The sequence below is a fragment of the Podarcis cretensis genome, assembly GCF_951804945.1.
Source record: "Podarcis cretensis genome assembly, chromosome: 9".
NCBI classification, from domain to species: domain Eukaryota; kingdom Metazoa; phylum Chordata; class Lepidosauria; order Squamata; family Lacertidae; genus Podarcis; species Podarcis cretensis.
In genome coordinates this window covers 48,903,329-48,925,052 of record NC_137178.1, presented here as the reverse complement: position 1 = coordinate 48,925,052, position 21,724 = coordinate 48,903,329, and positions in this window count along the sequence as shown.

Genomic DNA, 21,724 nt, shown 5'->3' with positions numbered 1-21,724 from the left:
TGACGTGTTGGATCTAGAAGGTTTCAATAATGCTTTTGGTTGGCATGCTTATTTGTGGTATGATAAGGTAAAAGCACACAAAGCTTTTAAAAATCATGTTGTTAGAAAAGCATTGTTTAATGTTTGGATAAGATATAAGGATTTGTTAGAAAAGAAAACCCCAAGATGGTTGTCACCAATGGAAGCGAAGGCACAGAAAAAACTCAATATGGAGGCCAAATGGCCAAAATATTGGGAAATTTTGGAACAAGATGGAGACAGAATAAAATTGCAGAGTTTTGAAAAATAGAAAAATAAAGTGTGAGATTGGCTCCATTATTATCAAATAATGGAGGCATACAACTTGGACAAAAAAGTTGGCTTCCAGGTGGAAAAATCAAAATTGGAAACAGAATTGTTAGATTCAAAAATTAAAAGTTTGTCAAGAATGTATAACTTGCTGTTGAAATGGAACACTCAGGATGAAATGGTGAAATCTTATATGATTAAATGGGCACAAGATGTTGGACATAACATAATGATGGCTGACTGGGAACAGTTATGGACCACAGGTATGAAATTTACGGCATGTAATGCCCTAAGAGAAAACTTAATGAAAATGATTTATAGGTGGTACATGACTCCAGTCAAGCTTGCAAAAATTTACCATTTGCCCGATAATAAATGTTGGAAATGTAATGAGATCAAAGGTACATTTTTTTCACCTTTGGTGGACATGCCCAAAGATTAAGACATTCTGGGAGATGATTTATAATGAAATAAAAAAGGTATTCAAATATACCTTCCTGAAGAAACCAGAGGCCTTTCTCCTGGGCATGGTTGGCCAGTTGGTGCCAAAGAAGGATAGAACATTTTTTATGTATGCAACAACAACAGCAAGAATACTCATCGCGAAGTATTGGAAGACACAAGATTTACCCACCCGGGAAGAATGGCAGATGAAGTTGATGGACTATATGGAACTGGCGGAAATGACTGGCAGAATTCGAGACCAGGGAGAAGAGTTGGTGGAAGAAGACTGGAAAAAGTTTAAAGATTATTTACGGAAATATTGTAAAATTAATGAATGCTAGAAAAATGTTGGAATGAAGTTATATGGCTTTAGTAGAAATGTTATAAGGAATTAAGTATAAATAGATTAATAGAGTATTAAAGGAAAAAATAAGGTTAGAATGTGCTAAGATAATTATAGGATAGAAAACAGAGGAAGATGGAAAGGAATTGCTGAAACAATTAATAGAAGTGGAATACAAAAAGGGAGGTGTGAGGAGGTCGCGGAAATAAGTGAATGAAAGGTAAGATATTGAAATTATTTGATGTGTTTTAAACTGTTTTTGTTTTGTTTTGTTAGTTTAATGTGTTAGTGTTATGTTGTGTTTTTGTATTGTACTGTATTGTTCTTCTTTTTTGTAGTGTTTAAAAGTAATAAATATTATTTTAAAAAAATAGACAGTCCCTGGTTTAAAAACAGAATAGCTATTTTCTGTTTTGTTTTCATTTTCTTCTGATGATACTAAAATATATATTTCTAGAAACACCTCTGTGCTTTCTGATTACTAAGATGCTCTAAATCCTGTTTGAGCATAAATGTTCTGACTATAAGTAAGGCAAAAGTAATTAAGTGTCTCATTATTCAATTCACTCTGCAAAGGGATGAAGTCAGTATGGCATAGTAACTTAGGAAAGTGAACTGTAATTAGTATTGACCTCTTGGCTGTTAACATGACAATGATTAGGATTTGGAAGCAGTTTGCTGCACCAAAAAAATGTTTTACGAAAAGTGCACAGTGCACTTGCATCAATGGCACCTTTCTGTGGCTTGTCCTATTTCACAAAAGCTCTGTTGATATCTGACAAACATGAATTCCAGAGTCACAGCCATGTTAAGTTTGCAGCAGTGAGAAGACAAAAAAGAGCCTTAGAGAGTGATTTATTGTGGCATGAGAGTTTGCATGCAGTGGCTTGCTTCATCAGATACCAGAAACTGGTAAATATATACCAGTACATGTGGACTGAGAGACATAGGAGGATAAAGCAATCAAACCAGGTGCAGACTAAATCTAGCAGGAATACACAACACAGCCCCGTAGATGGATGACTAAATGCATCTTGAATACAGAAGCATATTGACTTTCATAGCATGGATGCTCATTCAAATCCTGAGACCCACAATAGTATTTGTTAAATCACAATTACAATTACAACTCTTAGGATTAGATGGCTAATAAAAAAGGTTTTTTATTCCTCCCTGAGTTTCACAAGCATTTGAGCTAGTTTTTAGGGCTGTGCCTGATCATTAAATGGTTATCAAAGCAATAATAACAATACTAATGCCCTATAACTTTTATTCTTCAAGATCGGGGTGGCCAGAGGCTGCACGTGGCCCTCAGCCTAACTTCATGTGAGTGGGTGCAGCCAAGAGGAAGGGGAAGGAACAGAAAACATAGAGGGGAAAGCAATGGAGAGGGTGAGAATCCTCTATAGCTTATCAGTTCAAATATCTGGCAAAAGCAATATGTTCCTCACATAACAGATCCAATAGTGGGCACACTCACTTTTCTTTAGTCATGACCACCTCTTTCTTCATCTGTGCCCACTACCTGCATGTAGCCCCTAAGGGATAAACTCGGAAGGAATGCATCCCTCCATGAAAATAGGTTCCTTTCCCCACAACTCTTGAATAAAGTTATCCAGGCAATAATAATCTTCTGCATTTAGAACTGGTGAGTAGATGGGGTTGTTCATTCCAAGGAAGTTATTCTCTCCCCCAGCAGAAACAAGAAAAACCAACAAGCAGGATGTACAAGCTTCTGCAGCTATGATCTTCCTAGCTGACAGATATGAACAAGCTAATGAACTGGCAACTGTGTATTCATTTTCCAGGAACTTCAGAACTTGAGTCCAGGAAGAAAGCATTTTAAAATGATTCACCTACTTGAAAGTCAGCCTCTTGACATGTATTTTTCTCGGGAATTGAGTTATAATGCAATTGACATTGAAAAATGGAGAACGAGTCAAAAGCTCTTAATTTAGATACTCATGGGCGACACCACACTTCTGGTCCATTTCTCTGGTCCATTGGTTAGGTCCATTTTATTTCAAAGCAATAATGGAGTGACTCAGTTATTACAATTTAGTTGCATGTCAAAGATAATATAGTGGATTGCTATGAATGTTTTAATTCATTACAACATATTACATTTACAATGTGTCCAAGGATTTCAAGGTAGCAGGGATGAACCAAAGTCTGGTCCCCTCTCCCCAAAATCAGTCAGAATTCCTGATGAATGCTCAAAAACTTCTGAGATTTTTTTTTCAAGTGTTCAAAAAGGAAGACACAATCAGCCTGATTGTTGCCTACTCCCTGTTCCCCATTCCCCTTTATTTTATTTATTAAATTTATATACCACCCTTCATCCAAACATCTCACTTGCTCAGCTGCCCTGCTGTCTCTTCTCTTTCTCCCCCCCCCCCCACACCCTTGTGGTGATCCCATCACATTGTGGCCAGGCTTCCCCTGCCCACCCTCTCTCTCCCTGCTAGCTTTCTCCATCGCCCTTGGCTTCCCCCCCACCTCCTGCTAGATTGGCCGGAGTGAGGAGAAAGAAGGGATGTCTCAGCAGCCTGCAGGTAGGCCTTGGCTTCACCCACAGCAACCTCTGTTCATGAGGAGGAGCAATGGCACGGCCGTGTCAGGGATGGTGGGGTGCGGAGAAGGAAAGAAGAGAAGGATGGTTATTGGTTCTGGAGTTGGTTCGTGCCAGGGCTCAGCACCAGGAGTTGTGGTTTGGGGGCTCTGATTCAGAGAATATGCGGCAATGAGATGATGGTAATAAGCAGTGCTTTTTTTTCTAGGAGAAAAAAGGAGAAAAAACTGCTAGAAAAAAGTCACAACCTGTGCATTATTTCTACAAATGACCCTTCTATTCCACTTATTCTCATGAAAGAGTATTTCAACCCATTTAAAAATGTGTGCTCTGTTTTCTCACATTTTTTTTGGATCCCACCCCTGCTTTTATTCTTTAGCTGACACTGTTATTTTCCTGCTATTATCTTTTAGCAGGTGGAAAGCCTGAACTTAACATCTGTGAGCTCTGTTGGTATTTATAGTAGTGACACTTTATAACTGACTAACTTCATTTTGGATTTTCCAACCACCACGGTGTATTGAACAGATGTTTCCATGAAACTGGAGGGTATCAATCCTGTTCCCTCTGGATTAATTAATGTATCAAGGTGTATGAATTGTTCAATTTCCTTTCTAAAGGACATAACACTTATAAAACTGTGTTCAGATTGAGAGCCATAAAGGCGGACGTTCTAATTAAACTGAAATCAGTGTTGATTTTCAGGTGTTTTTATTTTGTGCTAGACAGCAGCTATTAGCAATATAATGAACTGAACCTCATAAACCCCAAATTGATTATGTGATTAATGAAGCACTACCAAGAGTGATGGCTCACCGTGAATTAGAGAAAGAGGATAAACCTCTTATAAAGCCAGACTAGTAGGCCATTCCATGAACATAAGAAAAGCTTACTGGATCAAGTCAATGACCCACCTCACCCAGCATTCTGTTCTCACAGTGGCCAACCAGATCCATTTGGGAAGCCTGAAAGCAGGACCTGAGCACAACTGCACTCTTGTGATTTCTATCAACTGGCATTCAGAGGCGTACTCCTTCTGACAGTGGAGACAGCAGCTCCATAGGACTGGAGCATTAGACTCCACTTACATATTCCTGTTATTAACATCAGTGGGACTATGAACTGTGGAACTATGAAATTATAATACTCTTTTGCCCCTTCTGTTGAAGCTATTAAGATTAAATCAGTGGTGAATGAAATTGTCTTGAAAGCTAGCTGATCTGTAAGCTTTTTCTGTTTAGGTTTTTGATGAAATGTCTTGAGTATTGTCCTAAATGGTGTTTTCTGTTGGTGGATTTGCAAAGAAGATTTGTAATGGCACCTATGGCAAAATATCTTTTTTGCATTAACGCCGTCATATTTCTCATTCCAAATTCTATTCCGCAAGCTAAAAATGTAGTTGTTTCTGTCTGAAAAATTTTACCTTGCCTATTTTTTCTCTAAAGAGTCAAGGACTCCTGTTTACATGAAGCAGAAAGCAGATTTATTTGTTTGGAATGTGTGTGGGTCTTTAGCTTTCTCTTTTGAGGATGAATAGTCATAAGCATATCAATTATATCAAAGATTCATGGTTCCAGCAGTCATAAAATGACAGTCATATTTCATGATTTCCCACCTGCCTCTGCAATTTCCAGCCTTTATTTCTGCAAAGCAGTGATGCAATGTCTGAGGAACATGCTTCTGTCTTAATCCATTTAAAATGAAATATAATTAATTCAAATGTCCAAACTCCAGTTGTTGTTGTTTTGTGATGCGCTAGGGAATAACACAGAAATTTAACAAAATTTCAAATCCTCCAAAAAGTAAGTAAAATGAAAGCTAATTTACAAAATATCCTGCAATACACCGAATGCTTGACCTTGTTTATATTCCTTGTATATCATGCATTAGATAAAGCCCATCTGGCATCCACTATTGGTGTATGAAATTCTTACTGAACCTTGTCACAACAGTGTGTGTCCAATTTCCTTTCATTGTGCTAAAAACTCAGAGAAGCTCTGGGTATCAAAACACATCAACAGTTCTAAAGATCATAAATCTCTTCACTCCTGGAAACACCATTGCCGATAAAAGTCAAATGTATTCAACGCTTGAAGGATAGCCCTGTAAATACTGAATAAATGAGTCCCTTCAGAACTAGACGGTATCATTCCTCCCTTAAAATTAGTCTCTAAAAATGCTACTTTCCCCAGCATGTTATAGGGAAAAAAGAAAACACCTCACAAAGCATATAATAGCAGCAGGAAGTTTTGGGAAGCCCTCCCCCCAAAATAACTTAGCTCTTCTATTGTTCTCTATCTGTCAGGTGGGGGGACATAGATTCCAAAAATCCAAAATCAAGCCACGCCCAGGGATCTGGACCACAAGATCATTTGCCAAGAAGGATAAAAACACAGGAATCATCTAGAGTAGCACCACTCCTCATTCATTACTATTGTCCTGATCCAAAGAAATGGTGTGGGAAGGAAAAGCAGACATTCTGAGAGCACAAGCCATCGTGATTTGTTTGTGCAAGGGAGTGGCTGCCTCCAGGCTCTCAGTGTTTTGCAGGAGGGATTCAGGCTCATACTGGAAATTTAGGTTTGCACAGCTAAATTGGATTGAAGGCCTTTGTTGCCCGTGTGCAACAAATCCACTAAAAAAACCACCCTGACTTTTTGCAGAAAGAAAAGTGATAAGGAAATGCACTGAAAAGTGTGAGATGTTTGAATGATGAACAGGAAGATGCACTCAGATAAGCTTACTTCTGAGTAGATCTGCGTAGCTGGGTATGAAGGAACTGGGTATGTTTAGCCTCGAAAAGAGGAGATTGAGAGGAGATACTGTATAATAGCCCCCTTCAAATATCTTAAGGGCTGTCAAAGGGAAGATGGAGCAAGCTTGTTTTTTCCTGCTTTGTTTTGGATTGCTGCTTTGAATTTCATTTAATTTGAAGCTATTAAGCGCTTGTGATTTGATTGTGGCAGCCATTTTGCATTGTGGCAACTAATGGTTTCCTTGACCATCAGTTTGCAGAACACAAAACAGCTTTGATTCCTGTTAATTCTATTACAGTTTGATTCCTGTTAATTCAGTTACCGTTAATTTTTCTTACTTTTTTTTAAAAAAAACCTTGAACAGTACCAGACCACAGGTATTCCCACTCCACCTTTGAACCAGGATCAGGCAAGCTCCATGAGCTGTTCTGCAGCAGGAGTGAATGAATAGAATCGATGGGCTATTGGGCTCAAGGTAAACAGAATGGTTGTTTTTATTGTCAATACGGTAAGCTGCTCAGTGCTTTTTCCAATTAAATGTTGTGGAAGATTTCCAGAGCAATATACCAGTGGAGAAAAATATTCAATAAAAGAAAAGGTTTCAAAAGGTGATATGAAGAAGAGAGAAAAAATGAGACAGCAGAGGGACCGGGAGGGAGGGCGGGCGGGCAAGAAACATGGAACATGAAAATAAATCCATTAGAAAAACAAACAGTAAAAAGGGAGAATAGAAGATGAAATGCATGGATCTGAAGCAAAATGAAATGAACAGACAACTACAAAAAAAAAGGGAAAATAGCAGCCCGTTTGCTCAGCTGGGACACATGCCGGGTAATGCAGAGAAGTGAAATCCTATCTGAGAGTTATATACTGAGCTCTGGCGGCCCTTCTGGACTGGGCAGAAGGGCACTAGGCAAGGAAATGTTAAATTTGTCATGGGAATATTAACAAGGCATTGGGTGTTTTCATGACTAAGGCATATAGTAGCATCATATGACATCCTGGTCTTCTTTCTTCTTTGGTGATCACTTGTACCTGAGTAAGATTATCTTCCATGAACACGGTCTTAATGGTGTGTTCGTAAGTGACTGTGGAGGCCAATTCTGGATCCACACATCCTTCCACAGTGGGGACATAGATTTATGAGTGGGAGGTGATCATGGTGAGGGTTTGCCAAATGTGCCTTCCGCTTAGCTCGTTTCTCCCTTTTGTCCTGAGTCCGAGTGTCTTCAAAGTCCATGACACCTTTGGTAAAGGCTGTTCTCCAATTGGAGCGCTTGCAGGCCAGTGTTTCCCAATTGTCAGTGTTTATACTATATTTTTAAATATTTGCCTTGAGAGAGTCTTTAAACCTCTTTTGTTGACCACCAGCATTACACTTTCCATTTTTAAGTTCGGAATAGAGTAGTTGCTTTGGAAGATGATAATCAGACATCCAAACAACATGACCAGTCCAACGAAGTTGGTGTTGAAGAATCACTGTTTTGACACTGGTGATCTTTGCTTCTTCCAGTATACTAGCATTAGTTCAACCGGCCTTCCCAAGTGATATGTAAACATTTTCTAAGACACCATTGATGGAATCTTTTGAGGAGTTGGAGATGGTGTTTATAAGTGGTCCATGTTTCATAAGCATACAGTAAGGTTGATAGGACAATAGCTTTATAAAGAAGCATTTTGGTTTCTCTGCAAATGTCCCAGTCCTCAGAAACTCTGCACTTCAGTTGGGAGAAAGCTACACTCGCAGAGCTCATGCAAAGCTGGATTTTGGCATCAGTGTGGAAAGACAACTGCCCATGCACCGGTTCATGACTAGGGTCTTCTAGATTGCATGGTCCTGCCCCCGTTACCATTTGCTGATTGCCATGGGACTTTTTTTGGGTTTGGGATGAGTTTTTGGAAGATACCTGTGTGTGAATTTGTTTTATGTGTGTAAATCAGTGCAAGCACAGTCTTCACAGTAAGGTTCTATTCCAATGGCATGAGTATCACAACGGCCAGTACATTCTTATCTGCTGTAGCCTTCGTCTACCTTCACACCTGTTGTAACATACCGCTTGTTATCTTCCACCTGTTCTGCCATTGAGGACTTCTTGGATCATTCTTTGTCTAGCTCCTCCCCCTTGACCTTACCCCCTTGGGTGACCCTACTGGGAGTACGAGACTCCCAATGGCTTCATTCATAAGGATCATAGGAACGTGCAAGCCCACTCACCACAAATACAAGTGGTAATACAAATTCACCCTGGATCTTTTGGGGGGCAGATGGTGTTCACCTGTAAGAAGGCAACAAGGATGATTGGCTTGAGGTTGAGTATGCTAGAACTGTTTAGGGTTCTTTTGCTTTGGTGTGGTGTTAGGCACGCTCTAGATCTCTTTGCTTCTAAGGGGTTTTGATTCAAGCAGGGTCTTGAATTTTGGAATAAGTGTGTTTGGGCAACTCAGAATATCCTCTAGCATGGTCTCCAATTGGTCCAGCAATTGGAATTGGTTCTGCCATGCACACATAATGGCAGAATTGAGAAGACTGTGGCCTATGTATGACTTATAAAGTTGTATCCTTTTTAGCCATCCAGCTCTCCAGGTTGGCTCTCGTTCTTTCTTCCAGAGCTCCCAGTGCAGACACAATTACTCTTCTGTTAAAAAGTGTAGTGGGGCCTTACATGATGAATGACTATCCCATACTACATCTAGAGAACATTCTTCATAAGCTAAATTTCCCTTGGTTGAGCTACACAGGCGATCTAGGTGTACTGGCAGATTGTGACAGATGTCGAGAGAGTAGAGAGAGCAAGAGAACAGATGCCCGGCTTTCATGCTACGTCTGTCTGCTTACAATGCACAAACATTTGATATCACAAAATATGGCAGAGCTGAAGGACAAGAGAGATTTATTTGTATGCAGAGCTTCACATGCAAAATTCACATTCTCTGGGCCTCTCTCAAATAACAAACAACCTGACTTATATGCTGGTTGATTGAAGATGAAGACAAAATTTATGGAATGAATAACTGCCTCTTATACTATATTTTCTAACACATGTTTTGAAGAAGTGTGTCTGAAAATAAGAACAGTGACAAAACACGTATAATTGGTTTTAAACTGTTTTAATGTTGCATACCGTATTTTTCGCCCTATAGGATGCACCGGCCCATAGGATGCACCTAGTTTTTTGGGGGGGGAATCAAGGAATTTTTTTTTTATTTTCCCCCCAGGTTTGCGCAGCCATCCCCAAGCTAGAAGAGGGAGACAGATGATTAGCTTTGAAAAGAGGAGACGGAGAGGAGATATGTTGTTGTTGTTGTTTAGTCGTTTAGTCGTGTCTGATTCTTCGTGACCCCATGGACCAGAGCACGCCAAGCACTCCTCCAAGCACTCCTCTTCCACTGCCTCCCGCAGTTTGGTCAAACTCATGCTGGTAGCTTCGAGAACACTATCCAACCACTATCCAACCATCTCATCCTCTGTTGTCCCCTTCTCCTTGTGCCCTCAATCTTTCCCAACATCAAGGTCTTTTCCAGGGAGTCTTCTCTTCTCATGAGGTGGCCAAAGTATTGGAGCCTCAACTTCACGATCTGTCCTTCCAGTGAGCACTCAGGGCTAATTTCCTTAAGAATGGATGCGTTTGATCTTCTTGCAGTCCATGGGACTCTCAAGAGTCTCCTCCAGCACCATAATTCAAAAGCATCAATTCTTCGGGGATCAGCCTTCTTTATGGTCCAGCTCTCACTTCCATACATCACTACTGAGAAAACCATGGCTTTACCTTTGCAGATGACCTGGTTTTGACTTTACAGGAGCCAGAATCTAGTACGAAAAGGGTATTACAATTGATTCAGGAGTTTGGTCGGGTGGCGGGATTCAAATTAAACAAGCAAAAAAACAAGGTACTGGAAAAAAATTTAACAGTTACAGAGTCAGAAAGGTTTCAGAAAGAGACAGAGTTAAACGTGGTCAAAAAAGTAAAGTACCTAGGGGTGAACATAACAGCAAAAAAATTTGAGTTTATTTAAGGATAATTATGAGAAATGCTGGTCAGAAATTAAGAGAGATTTAGAAAGTTGGTCAAGATTGAAACTTTCCTTGTTAGGCCGGATTGCTGCTATAAAGATGAATGTATTGCCAAAAATGCTGTTTTTGTTTCAAACTTTACAGATTGTGGACAGAACGGAGTGCTTTGGGAAGTGGCAGAGAGATATTTCCAAATTTGTCTGGCAGGGCAAAAAGCCCAGAATCAAGTTTAAGATATTAACTGATGCGAAAGAAAGAGGGGGCTTTGCCCTGCCAGACTTAAGGTTGTACTACGAATCAGCAGCTTTCTGCTGGCTAAAAGACTGGCTGCTTCTCGAAAACACTGATGTACTGGATTTGGAAGGTTTTGATAATGCTTTTGGTTGGCATGCATATCTATGGTATGACAAGGTTAAGATTAATAGGGCTTTCAAGAACCATATTGTCAGAAAAGCAGTGTTTAATGTCTGGACAAAATACAAAGACTTATTGGAAAATAAAACTCCAAGGTGGCTTTCACCATTGGAAGCTAAGGCCCGCAAAAGACTCAATATGGAGGCCAATTGGCCGAAGTATTGGGAAATATTAGAAAAAGATGGAGATAACTGGAAATTGCAGAGTATGGAAAAAATGAGAGACAAAGTGCGAGATTGGTTACATTACGCTCAGATTAAATAAGTTTTCAAACTTGATAAAAAGTTAGGATTCCAGGTGGAAAAATCGAAGTTGGAAACAGAATTGTTAGAACCTAAGACTAAGGTACTTTCAAGAATGTATAACTTGCTGTTAAAATGGAACACACAAGATGAAACGGTCAAATCGGCTATGATAAAGTGGGCACAGGACATTGGGTATAATATCATGTTTGAAGACTGGGAAAGGTTGTGGACCGTTGGGCTGAATTTCACTGCATGTAATGCTTTGAAAGAAAATGTTATGAAAATGATATATAGATGGTACATGACCCCAGTCAAACTTGCAAAAATATACCACTTGTCTGATAATAAGTGTTGGAAATGTAAAAAAAATGAAGGACCTTTCTTTCACCTCTGGTGGACCTGCCCTAGAGTGAAGGCTTTCTGGGAAATAATATATAATGAGCTGAAAAAGGTATTCAAGTATACCTTCCCTAAGAAACCAGAGGCCTTCCTTCTGGGTATTGTCGGCCAGAGGGTGTTAAAGAAGGATCGAACATTTTTTATGTATGCAACAACAGCAGCAAGGATACTCGTTGCCAAGCACTGGAAAACCCAAGATTTACCCACACTGGAAGAATGGCAGATGCAACTGATAGATTATATGGAACTGGCTGAGATGACTGGCAGAATCCGAGACCTGGGAGAGGAGACGGTAGAAGAAGACTGGAAGGAATTCAAGACCTACCTACAGAAACATTGTAAATTGTATGAATGTTAAGAAGGATGCTAGATTGGAATGTAATTTGGCACCATTAAGCTAGATGAAGTGAAGTATGAAGATAAGCTAAATTGAAGAAAAGATAAACTTTGGATAATTATCAGGTTAAATTTAAATTTTACAGATTTGAATAAAAGATATCTAAAAATAGAGATATAATATTGGAAAAATAGATAATAAGAATGGAAATAAGGGGATAAATTGCTGGTTAGACATTTATAAATCAGGAACGCAGGAGCGAGAGATGTGAGGGAGTCCAAAGAAGTTAAGAAAATATGTCATGATATGTGTTATTTTGTTTCTTTCTTTATTTGTATGGTAATCAAAAAATCTTTAATAAATATCTTTTAAAAAAAAAAAAGAGAAAACCATGGCTTTAACTATACGGACCTTTGTTGTCAAGGTGATGTCCCTGCTTTTTAAGATGCTGTCTAGAAGATATGATAGCCATCTGCAAATATATTAAGGGCTGTCACGTAGAAGGTGAAGCAAGCTTGTTTTCTCCTGCTCTGGAAAGTGGTAAAGGAGTAAACATCTAAACCCACCTTAACATCAGGAAGAACTGTTTGACAGTGAAGAGCTGTTTGATAGTGGAACAGACTCCCATGAGTGGTGGTGGACTCTCCTTCCTTTGAGGTTTTTAAGGAGATTCTTTCGAAAGTCTCAAATTTCTAAAAAGGTGGGGACTAACTTTTGACTTTGACATTGTTTCTGGTCATTAGGTATATCCTCAGGCATCACTTTAGAAAATACGTTGCATTGGTATGGGAAATCTGAGTGGTTGAGATCCTTGGAGATTAACCTGCAGCAACTGTGATGTTGAAATCCAACTTCCATCAGTCCCTGCAAGCATGACCAATGCTCAGGGATAATGAGAAGTGGCAACATTTTGAAGGGCCACAGGTTTCCTACCCCTGTTTTCAAAAGTACGGTAGATCACAGTCCTTGGTGAAAGGAAATCCTTTGATCCTTACAAGTCTTCTTCATTCTGCTCCTAACAGTCATGATTTATTCTGAAACAAAGTAGACAGCACTAAAATATACATCATGTTGCTCAGCTGCATATGAAATGGACCTTCCCAGCAAGAGGTGGAACTCAAGGAGGTAGAGAGCTATTTTTATATGTATAATCCAGCTCAATTCCTCTCTTATTTGGTTTTAGTCATAAGGGGTTTGGGGATTGGGAGCAGTCTTTTGGGCCTCAGCCACAACCCACACAAGGCAAACTCCTAATCCTAATATACCAATGCTTTTCAAACTTCCATTGCTCCATACATTAATATCAAGTAGCATGTAAATTCAAGCTCTCTTGCAAAGCAGGTACTTTAAAAGGCTAATAATTGTGTCTAAGCAAAATATTGTCAATTGGGGCAAGAAGCAGACACATCTCTCTCTCGCTCCTCTAAAGCCACATTGATTAGAAAGCCTTTAGCTCTAAATCAGCGCAGCTCAAAAAAGTAAGACAGAATTTTTTTTTCAAAACCACTTAAATAGCTATGCAGTTCTACTCAGAAGTAAGTCTATCTGAGTGTAATGGGACTTATTCCCTGGTACATATGTATATGATTGCAGCCCACCTGACTGAAGAAAGAAAAACCAAGTTTAGTGGTGTTAAAGACAACAGCTGGTTATAAAGCAAATAGATGGCCTTTCCCCTAAGGCTGATCACACAACACATGTACAAATGCAAGATTCATATGGCTTCTCTGATGTTATTTTTCCTCTTGTTCAAAACAAGCTTCTAAAAAGCCGGGGGGTAAGAAGGATGTTGCTGCCATTCATTATTGCAAGCAGAAAGAAAATTATCCATTCTCAAGCTCCCAATTGACCTTCACTAAGGTGAACAGTACCAAGCAGGAGCCTTCAACTGCCACACTCATATGAAAATGTCACTGTCTGAAGCTAGGAATAAGGGGACGGGGTTGGAGGCCTTTGGAGAACATCCTAGTAATGTGTGAGGTGAGCTAATATAGAGATTTTTGTGGGAACCAAGGGGGTATTTTGGAACAAAGAGAGAACTGAGCTGTGTACTCAAAAGACATTCAAAGCACATTCTTCCCTTCAAAAAATTCAGGACATTGTAGTTTTATAAGGGCTGGGAATTTTAACTCTGTGAGGGGTAAACTACAGTGCCCAGAATTCTTTAAGGGTAAGAATATGTTTTGAATGTCCATTAAAGGTATACTGCATACATAGCTTTGCTGGCCCAGCTGAAGCTAGACTATTGCTATGTCCCTTTTGAATTATTTTTACAGTACTTAATCCTGACTTTAAGATCTGTTTTATAATATTTATATCTTGGATAAGTCAGCCTGCTTCTCCTAGAATAGAACTGTACAGTAAATCATTGATAATGTAGCAGAGCATAAAGCATTTTATACATAAGATATCACTGGTCCAAGATCAGAGTGCTAACAAATGATTTATGATGCCAAGAAACAAATATTGTGTCTCATTACATCTAAGCTTTAAAAAGGAATTAGTTAAATTAAGGACTGCTATATAAAGCAGGAATTTCACTTACCTGTCAGTCAAAAACATTTCTTCAGTTTAATGCTGATAGATTGTTATGACTTTAAAATCTGACATTACTTTCACAGCATATTTGCTAGTCAAAACCATAAACATTCATTAAAATGCATTATTGTAGGTATGTATCAGATGAAAATATCACTGAGATCAGAGGTCTGTTTCTTGCATTTCTGAGCTGGAAAAGTACAGGCTCTGTTCAAGGAATAGGTTTATTATGGAAAATTCAAGAAGTTGTCCCATCACCCATTTCTGCCAGTACAATGGGCCTTCCTCGTCCTCTCTTCTTCTGTCACCTCCCCTCCCTGCAGTCCACTAAATCTACTCCAAAGGGTGTGGCGAAATATGAAACATATTTGGGGCAATGTGATGCAAGTCCTGATGCACAACTGGAAATCCTTGAACTAAAAGGACAGCTTTGTTTGATGCATCCCTGAATATTTAGAAATCATGGCTGTTAGTATAGGGCAGTGATTTTCAACCAGACTGCTGTGGCTCGCTGGGGAGCCTTGAACGATTGTCAGGGGAGCCACAGGTAGCACCCTCCCTCCTGCTTGTTTGGCGAGCAGCTTGGAAGAGCGATCGAAGGAGCAAGCTGAAGGCAGGCGGCATGTCTGGAGCCATTTCCCTGAGCCAAATACTGCCTGTTCCTCAGTGGTGAGTGGTTAGGCTGCTTCCGCTATGTGCAGCTGCCCCCTTCCTCTCCTTTCTCTCTCTATTTTTAAAAATAATATTTTATTAATTTCCCAAAAATAACAAAAATAGAAAACAACGATAAAGAATACAAAAACAAAACAGAACCCTCTAATCCCTTCCTTGGTTCAATTATTCATCAAGATACTGCATGTCCATTGTTAAGTTTATAACATGTTTCAGTTTATAACTATCTATTGTCCATTCATAATAAAATTACAAGTAATCTTAAAACCTTGCTAATGTATTAACCTGTGTACATTGCTTCTGTATATATGCAATAAACATCTTCCATTCTTCCTTAAATTCATTATCGTTTCTTCCTCTTAATTTCATCATCAGTTTTGCCATTTCAGCATATTTCGTTAGTTTAACTTGCCGATCTTCTTTAGATGGGACACCTTCTTCTTTCCAGTATTGGGCTAATAAAGTCCGTGCGGCTGTGTTGCATACATAAACAAATTCTTTTGTGCTTTTCGTAAATCCACTCCTATAATACCTAATAAGAAGGCTTCTGGTTTTTTTTTAAAAAAACAAAGGTTATTTTAAACATTTTCTTCATTTCTCCTTTCTCATCCCTTCCTCCTCCACCTCCTCCTCCCTCCCCTCCTGCACTCTCTCTCTCTCTCCCCCCCCCTTCCCCACCATACCACCCACAGTTCGCGTAGATGCAGCTATGTACAAACCTTGCCACTCCCTAGCTATAAACAGTCTTCACTTGAAGGTATTATCAAGTAAATAAGTTAATGCTCACTGATAGAAGGTATTCCATTACCTGATCCCAAAACTGAATTTTTACTTTTGGCATTTTCAAAAAAGAAGAAAGAAAGAATTTCACTATATTTTGCATAGGAACCAACATGATGGATATTTGTTGTGCATACAACATTTGTGTAATTTCTTGCCTTCAGACAGGCAAACAGTACTTATTTTCTGGCAACCTCTTTTCTGAAGTCCTAGTGTCACTTTTCTAACCTTTATCCTGCTTTCTTTTGCTTACCTGTACTTTCAGCTTCAGCAACAGAAACCCAAGCCAACTTACAAAGCACATATTCACAAGGGCTGGGCAAGGTCTGTTTGATATTTGTTTTCAGATGAGTTAGCTGTACGGAGTTGGCACCATAATCCCCATGCATTGACAACCAGTGAAAAATGCTTATGAAATATTTCTGGACATTGCACTCTGAATGTAGTGATGTAAGCACCAAATAATTACATGCACATTCATAACTACAGGGACTTTCTTCAAAACGGAAATATAGAAAAAAGGTGTTATTTGGAATACATGATGATGATGATGATGAATCGAATGACCAGAACTGATGAGTTAAAGACTATTAGTTCTATGCAGAGATCCCAAAAATGGAAGGCCATTTGTTGAATGCTCTTATTCACAGTACAGTGGTACCTCGGGTTACATATGCTTCAGGTTACATACGCTTCAGGTTACAGACTCCGCTAACTCAGAAATATTACCTCGCGTTAAGAACTTTGCTTCAGGATGAGAATAGAAATCGTGCAGTGGCGGTGCAGCGGCAGCAGGAGGCCCCATTAGCTAAAGTGGTGCTTCAGGTTAAGAACAGTTTCAGTTTAAGAACAGACCTCCAGAACGAATTATGTTCTTAACCTGAGGTACCACTGTATAAGCCACTTCTACCCTCATTCAGAGAGAAACTTGTTACACCTTTCCTCTTTTCATAATATATGGCAGAGTGGGCATCCAAGCCTGGCATCCCATGTGGGCAAATTTAAGAAGGTGTATTCAATATAATAATGGCTATGTCAGCACATACAGGAACTGCATGTGCTATCAGAGCTATCAGAATCCCATTGGAGGCAGACTTATGGGAGCTCAACTGGTTTGGTCACACCAGGTGCAGAGCCTTGGGGTCACCACAGCTCTGATATAGAATGGAAGTCAAGAGGTGGAGGGGGCACGAAGCGCCTCTGAAATTTGAGACCCCAAGATCCGACTGCTCTCATGTATTGTGTATTATTCAGGGGATATTTCCTGAGAGTTTTATGGGTGCCAGAGGTGGTTTGGCAGGTACACCAGAGCCTACAGGCTTCACCAGTGCTAGTTTTCTAGAAAAAGAGGTGCCGCAACTCACCATGAACACCTTCTTTGTTCTCTTATAATGGCAACGGCATCTACCTGAGAGGTGCCGGAACTGAGTTTCATGGAGTTCCAGCTGAATAAAAGCCATGGGCACCACAGTAGCAAAACCTGCATTAACCAGTTTAAAACATGCAAAAGGTTCATTCCTGATTAATCAGGCAGCACATTCTGTATCTTGAAAATGGTTTTAAACACAAGTAGTTCTTAAAAAAATACAGATAGCAAGTAGCATCTCAGATGGCTCTCAAATGTGTTCTACCAAGACAGTGGCTCCTGAGACATATGGGTACATCATCTATAAATAATAATAAATATGACTGCTAGGGAACACAGTGTCCTTGTAGCTGAGGACACTCAACTGAGAAAAAAGTCAAGACTCAACCAGCAGAGGGAGGCGATATGCAAATTGTCTCTTCCTGCTGTCTCCGCTGCCACCCATTGTCTATGCACATTTAATCAATTAACTGATTAACCGATTAATTGATCAAAATGCTAAGATGAATTTGTCAAGATTTCTTTCCTATGGAAGACATAAACTATTAAGAAGTTTTAATGTAATGAAAAGTAAGGAGACTTAGGGACAATTACATCAGTTAATTATATCCTTACTCATATAATTTAGCTAAAAAAATAACAGGTTTGATAGATTTTGGCGTCTAAATTAAATATAAAAAGAATTCCAATAGGACAAGAAAAAGTAAAGCAATTTAGTTCCAAATGATGAGTGATGCACAGTAAACCTCTTGGCCATAGATCTGGCAATCAGCAAAGAACAAGTTTTAGGAAGTAACATTTTAAGCTACTTGTTAAGGGAGAAAAATATACAAAATCTGTGAAAGGTTGTGGAAGTACAATTTTTATTTTAGGAAAGAAAAGGGGAAGCTAAAACTGAATGCTCTGTGTACCTTTGGATTAACAATCTGGCCACTGACGTATTCTAAACTGTATCTATGCTGTTCCACGTACTCTTATTTTTAAATGACCGGAACCATTCCTACCTTGTTCATGCCACTGGGCCCATTTAGTAGCTTTATAAATATTGCAGCTTGACTTAGCACTGTAGATTACTTGCAATAGCATAACTTTCCAGCAGAAATAAAAACCACACTGAAATATTTTTAACTCCCATAGCGTGGATACCAAAGTTATATTTATTGTTGTGCCTTGATTCTAAATGAAGGTTGCTAAATTTATGTGGCACTCACAATTCTCACGCCTTTTACCAGCTCCTCAGAAACAGCCCTCCTTTGCAAAATGCCTTTTGAGGGGTAATTATAATGGCAAGGAAACGTATTGGCATTGTAATACAGCTAGTGAGAAGGAATCAGTGGGTTGAATCTAACAAAGTCATTGCACTTGTGGAATAAACTTCCGCTCATGCAATGGAACTTTTCCTCTCTCTCCTCCCCCTCATGCTGCAATCTGTTCTGGAGGGTTAGTGGGGGACCATCGGAGCAGGTTTGGGGGTGCACAGGGGAGGAAAAGAGAGGAACTTCTATTGTGGAAGTGGAAGCTGTTCCATGAGTGCAGTGCCTTTGTTGAGTACAAATCCAATGGCGGAAAAGAAGTACCTATGAAGTGGATTCTGCTCGATTGAATTATCTGCAATTATTATTTTTGTAACATTCTTGTTTTTGTAACATAACAAGGCTTATTGTTTTGATAATGTTTTGAGTTATGAGAGAGAGAAGCTGAAATGCAGCCTGGCCTTGAGCACTCATATGGCAGAGAACCTTTTAGAGAGCCTTTGCCTTTCTGAAGGGAGAATAGTCATTGTTATTTCTTTAAAAAAACTGGAGGACTCTTCATAGCCCCCTAGACGTCCCCTGCATTTTATGTGATAGAAATACAGGGTAGTTTTGCATGTTACAAGTAAACAGCAGCAACCTCTTTTCATGCTTCTTTTCACAAAGCAGACTGTAGCTCAATGATAGAGGACATATGTTGCCCCAAATAAGGCTGGGAAAGACCCTTGTCTGAAACTTTGGAGTGCTGCTGCCAGTCAGTGTATTGAGCATGATGGGCCACTGGTCTGACCTGGTATAAGTTGGCCTCCTAAGTTGCTATGTGACATGTGAAAAGGGAGTTCACACATCTCCCTTATGGAAAGAGGAACCAGATGCTCTGGTGGCAGTTCATGCATTTTACCACAAGTAACTTTTCCTTGACCAGAATTTCAGTCATTTATTTATTTATTTATTTATTTATTTATTTACTGCTTACTATTCAGAATTTCTAAGCAGTGTACATAAACTATTTCCAACACCCACCACAGAAAATAAGAATTCTCTCTTTTTCAAAGCTTGTAATCTAGTCCTCCACTGGCCAATTTGTATTCCGTTCAGGGTACGTAAGCAGAGATTTATTTAGAAAGCATTAGCAGATGGTGAATAAATATATTTTTTTCTAGCGTGTTTCCAACTGTACCATTAATTTCTACATAGTTAATCTGGTAAATGTAGCAATTGATTTGGCATTTTGTAATCCTCAGAAAGTAAGTAATTCCTTAGGTGATCTGACAAAGATGTGTCAACACTGGATTTTGTGAAGCTGCAGACATTAAAATAGATACTGAAAACAAAAATGTGAGCTTCCTACGTTAATTTTTATCACACATAGCCAAGCATCACTTATTATATCAGTAAATTCTAACATGGAAGCAAGGAACCTTTTCTTCCTTGCTGAGAGCCATATTCCCTGTTAAAGGAGGGGGGAGAGCAAAGTCAAAGTGAATGGGAGCACCCCTTTCCCCATACAATCCTGTTTTCTTACACTTCATCTCTGGAATGCAGGGAAATATAGATTATTCTCACCAGATGTCTGAACCAATTGTTTGCAGAGGACTCCCAAACCCTTCCATTGCACTTAAGGGAAAGGGCCTTCTCCCTCTGCAGGAATGGATCTTAGAACAGTGTTTCCCCACTGAGGATTCTGGGACCTGTAGTCCCAGGTCAGTCCTGGTATGAAAGATGTTCCATTGGGGACTAGGAGCATCCTGAAGCCGTTTCCTCCCCTTGCCCTAGGGTATTTCTGGAGATCCTTGGGCATGGGGAAAAGGAGTTTGTGGTCAGACAACAGGTGCTTCACCAGTATCTTCCTGGACTTTCCACATGTTTTCTTGAAATGCACACAAAGCCTTGACCCTTTCAGGGTGAGCTCAGTCAAGGCACATGTAAGTGAGCAACGGGATCAAGGAAACAACCACTTTGCTAGAAAATGATCCAGTGGAAGGTGCACAGAACATGATGTGACTTGGCTCTTAAGTTTATGGAGTGGGGTGGAATATTTAATAATAATAACAATACCTTTATTGTCAATGTACAACCTGAAATTAATTGTCAATGTACAACCTGAAATTAACTGAGCCTCTCCACCACCATAAACACTCAATCTCATTGCACTCTGTGTGCTTGTTGCACACCAACCCCAAACTTCAGTTGCACTATATTATTTTCCATTCAGCAGCCTAACAGCCCACGGACAGAAACTATTTTCAGTGGCAAAGGGCAGAAATGAAACTTCAGACAAGGTGAATTTGTTGACTCTCTTCACCTCCCTTCTTAGCTCAGTATTTCAGTCATATTAAATACTCCAAATATCTTTATTGCACTACCCACTGGCCATGACAAATCTGAATCAAAAATAAATCCAAGCATAAGGGGTATCACACCACAAATAATGGTCTTTATTTAGATCTTTTTGTTCCCTGGCTATATTGTCCAGGGTCTTCTTTCTGATCTTTTTGGCTGCCAAAGCAAGAAGGGTGACTTTATGAGCCACTGAAATGTTTACATTGCTCAGAAGCCATAGGACCTTCTCTGCCGGGGAGAGATATCTTTCTGTACAGATGGTAAGGTGAGAAATTGCTTCCTGGGTCCAACGTATAGTGAGCAATATAGTAAATAGTGTCACTTCTTGGCCTTTGGGCTAAGTTCAAATGTAGTATCTGTTCTTATCAGTCATATTCAAGGCATAAAAATCTACATAGAAAATTACAGGAAAAGTTGTAGAGGAACCTATAGAAATCCAGATTTCATTCTTGAGAAAACTTCACCTAAGCCTAGACCTTGAAATTATCAGCCTTTCACCTTCACTTTAGGAGGAAGACATTTATGACTTCACTTTTTCATTTAGTAACAGACTCCTTTTTATTTTAAGAACTATTGTTGAAGCAATGTTTGTTAGCAAAGTTTACAAAAGAGCAGAATCTGTTTGGAGAGCCAGAAGCAAATAGACCAAGGGTTTCTGAGTTTCACATGAGCTGTAATGCACCTCCTGACTTCAGCAAGAACAATGCATGCTTACGGCAGTCACCTTCAAACCAGAATACTCTTTTTTCTTCCCCAAGACTTGGTTCTTGGCCTACTTCCTCAAGGTTTGTCTATAAATAAAAACGCTTCCACAACTTTGTGAGTGGACCACATGGATATATGCAAGTGTGCGTGGTGACATATTCTATTTGTGTAGACCACTTTGCAAAGGATTGGCTGTGAGCCAGTGACCGCAGAATCAAACTAAAGTCAAATCGCAACAGCCTGGCCAGTCCTGGGAA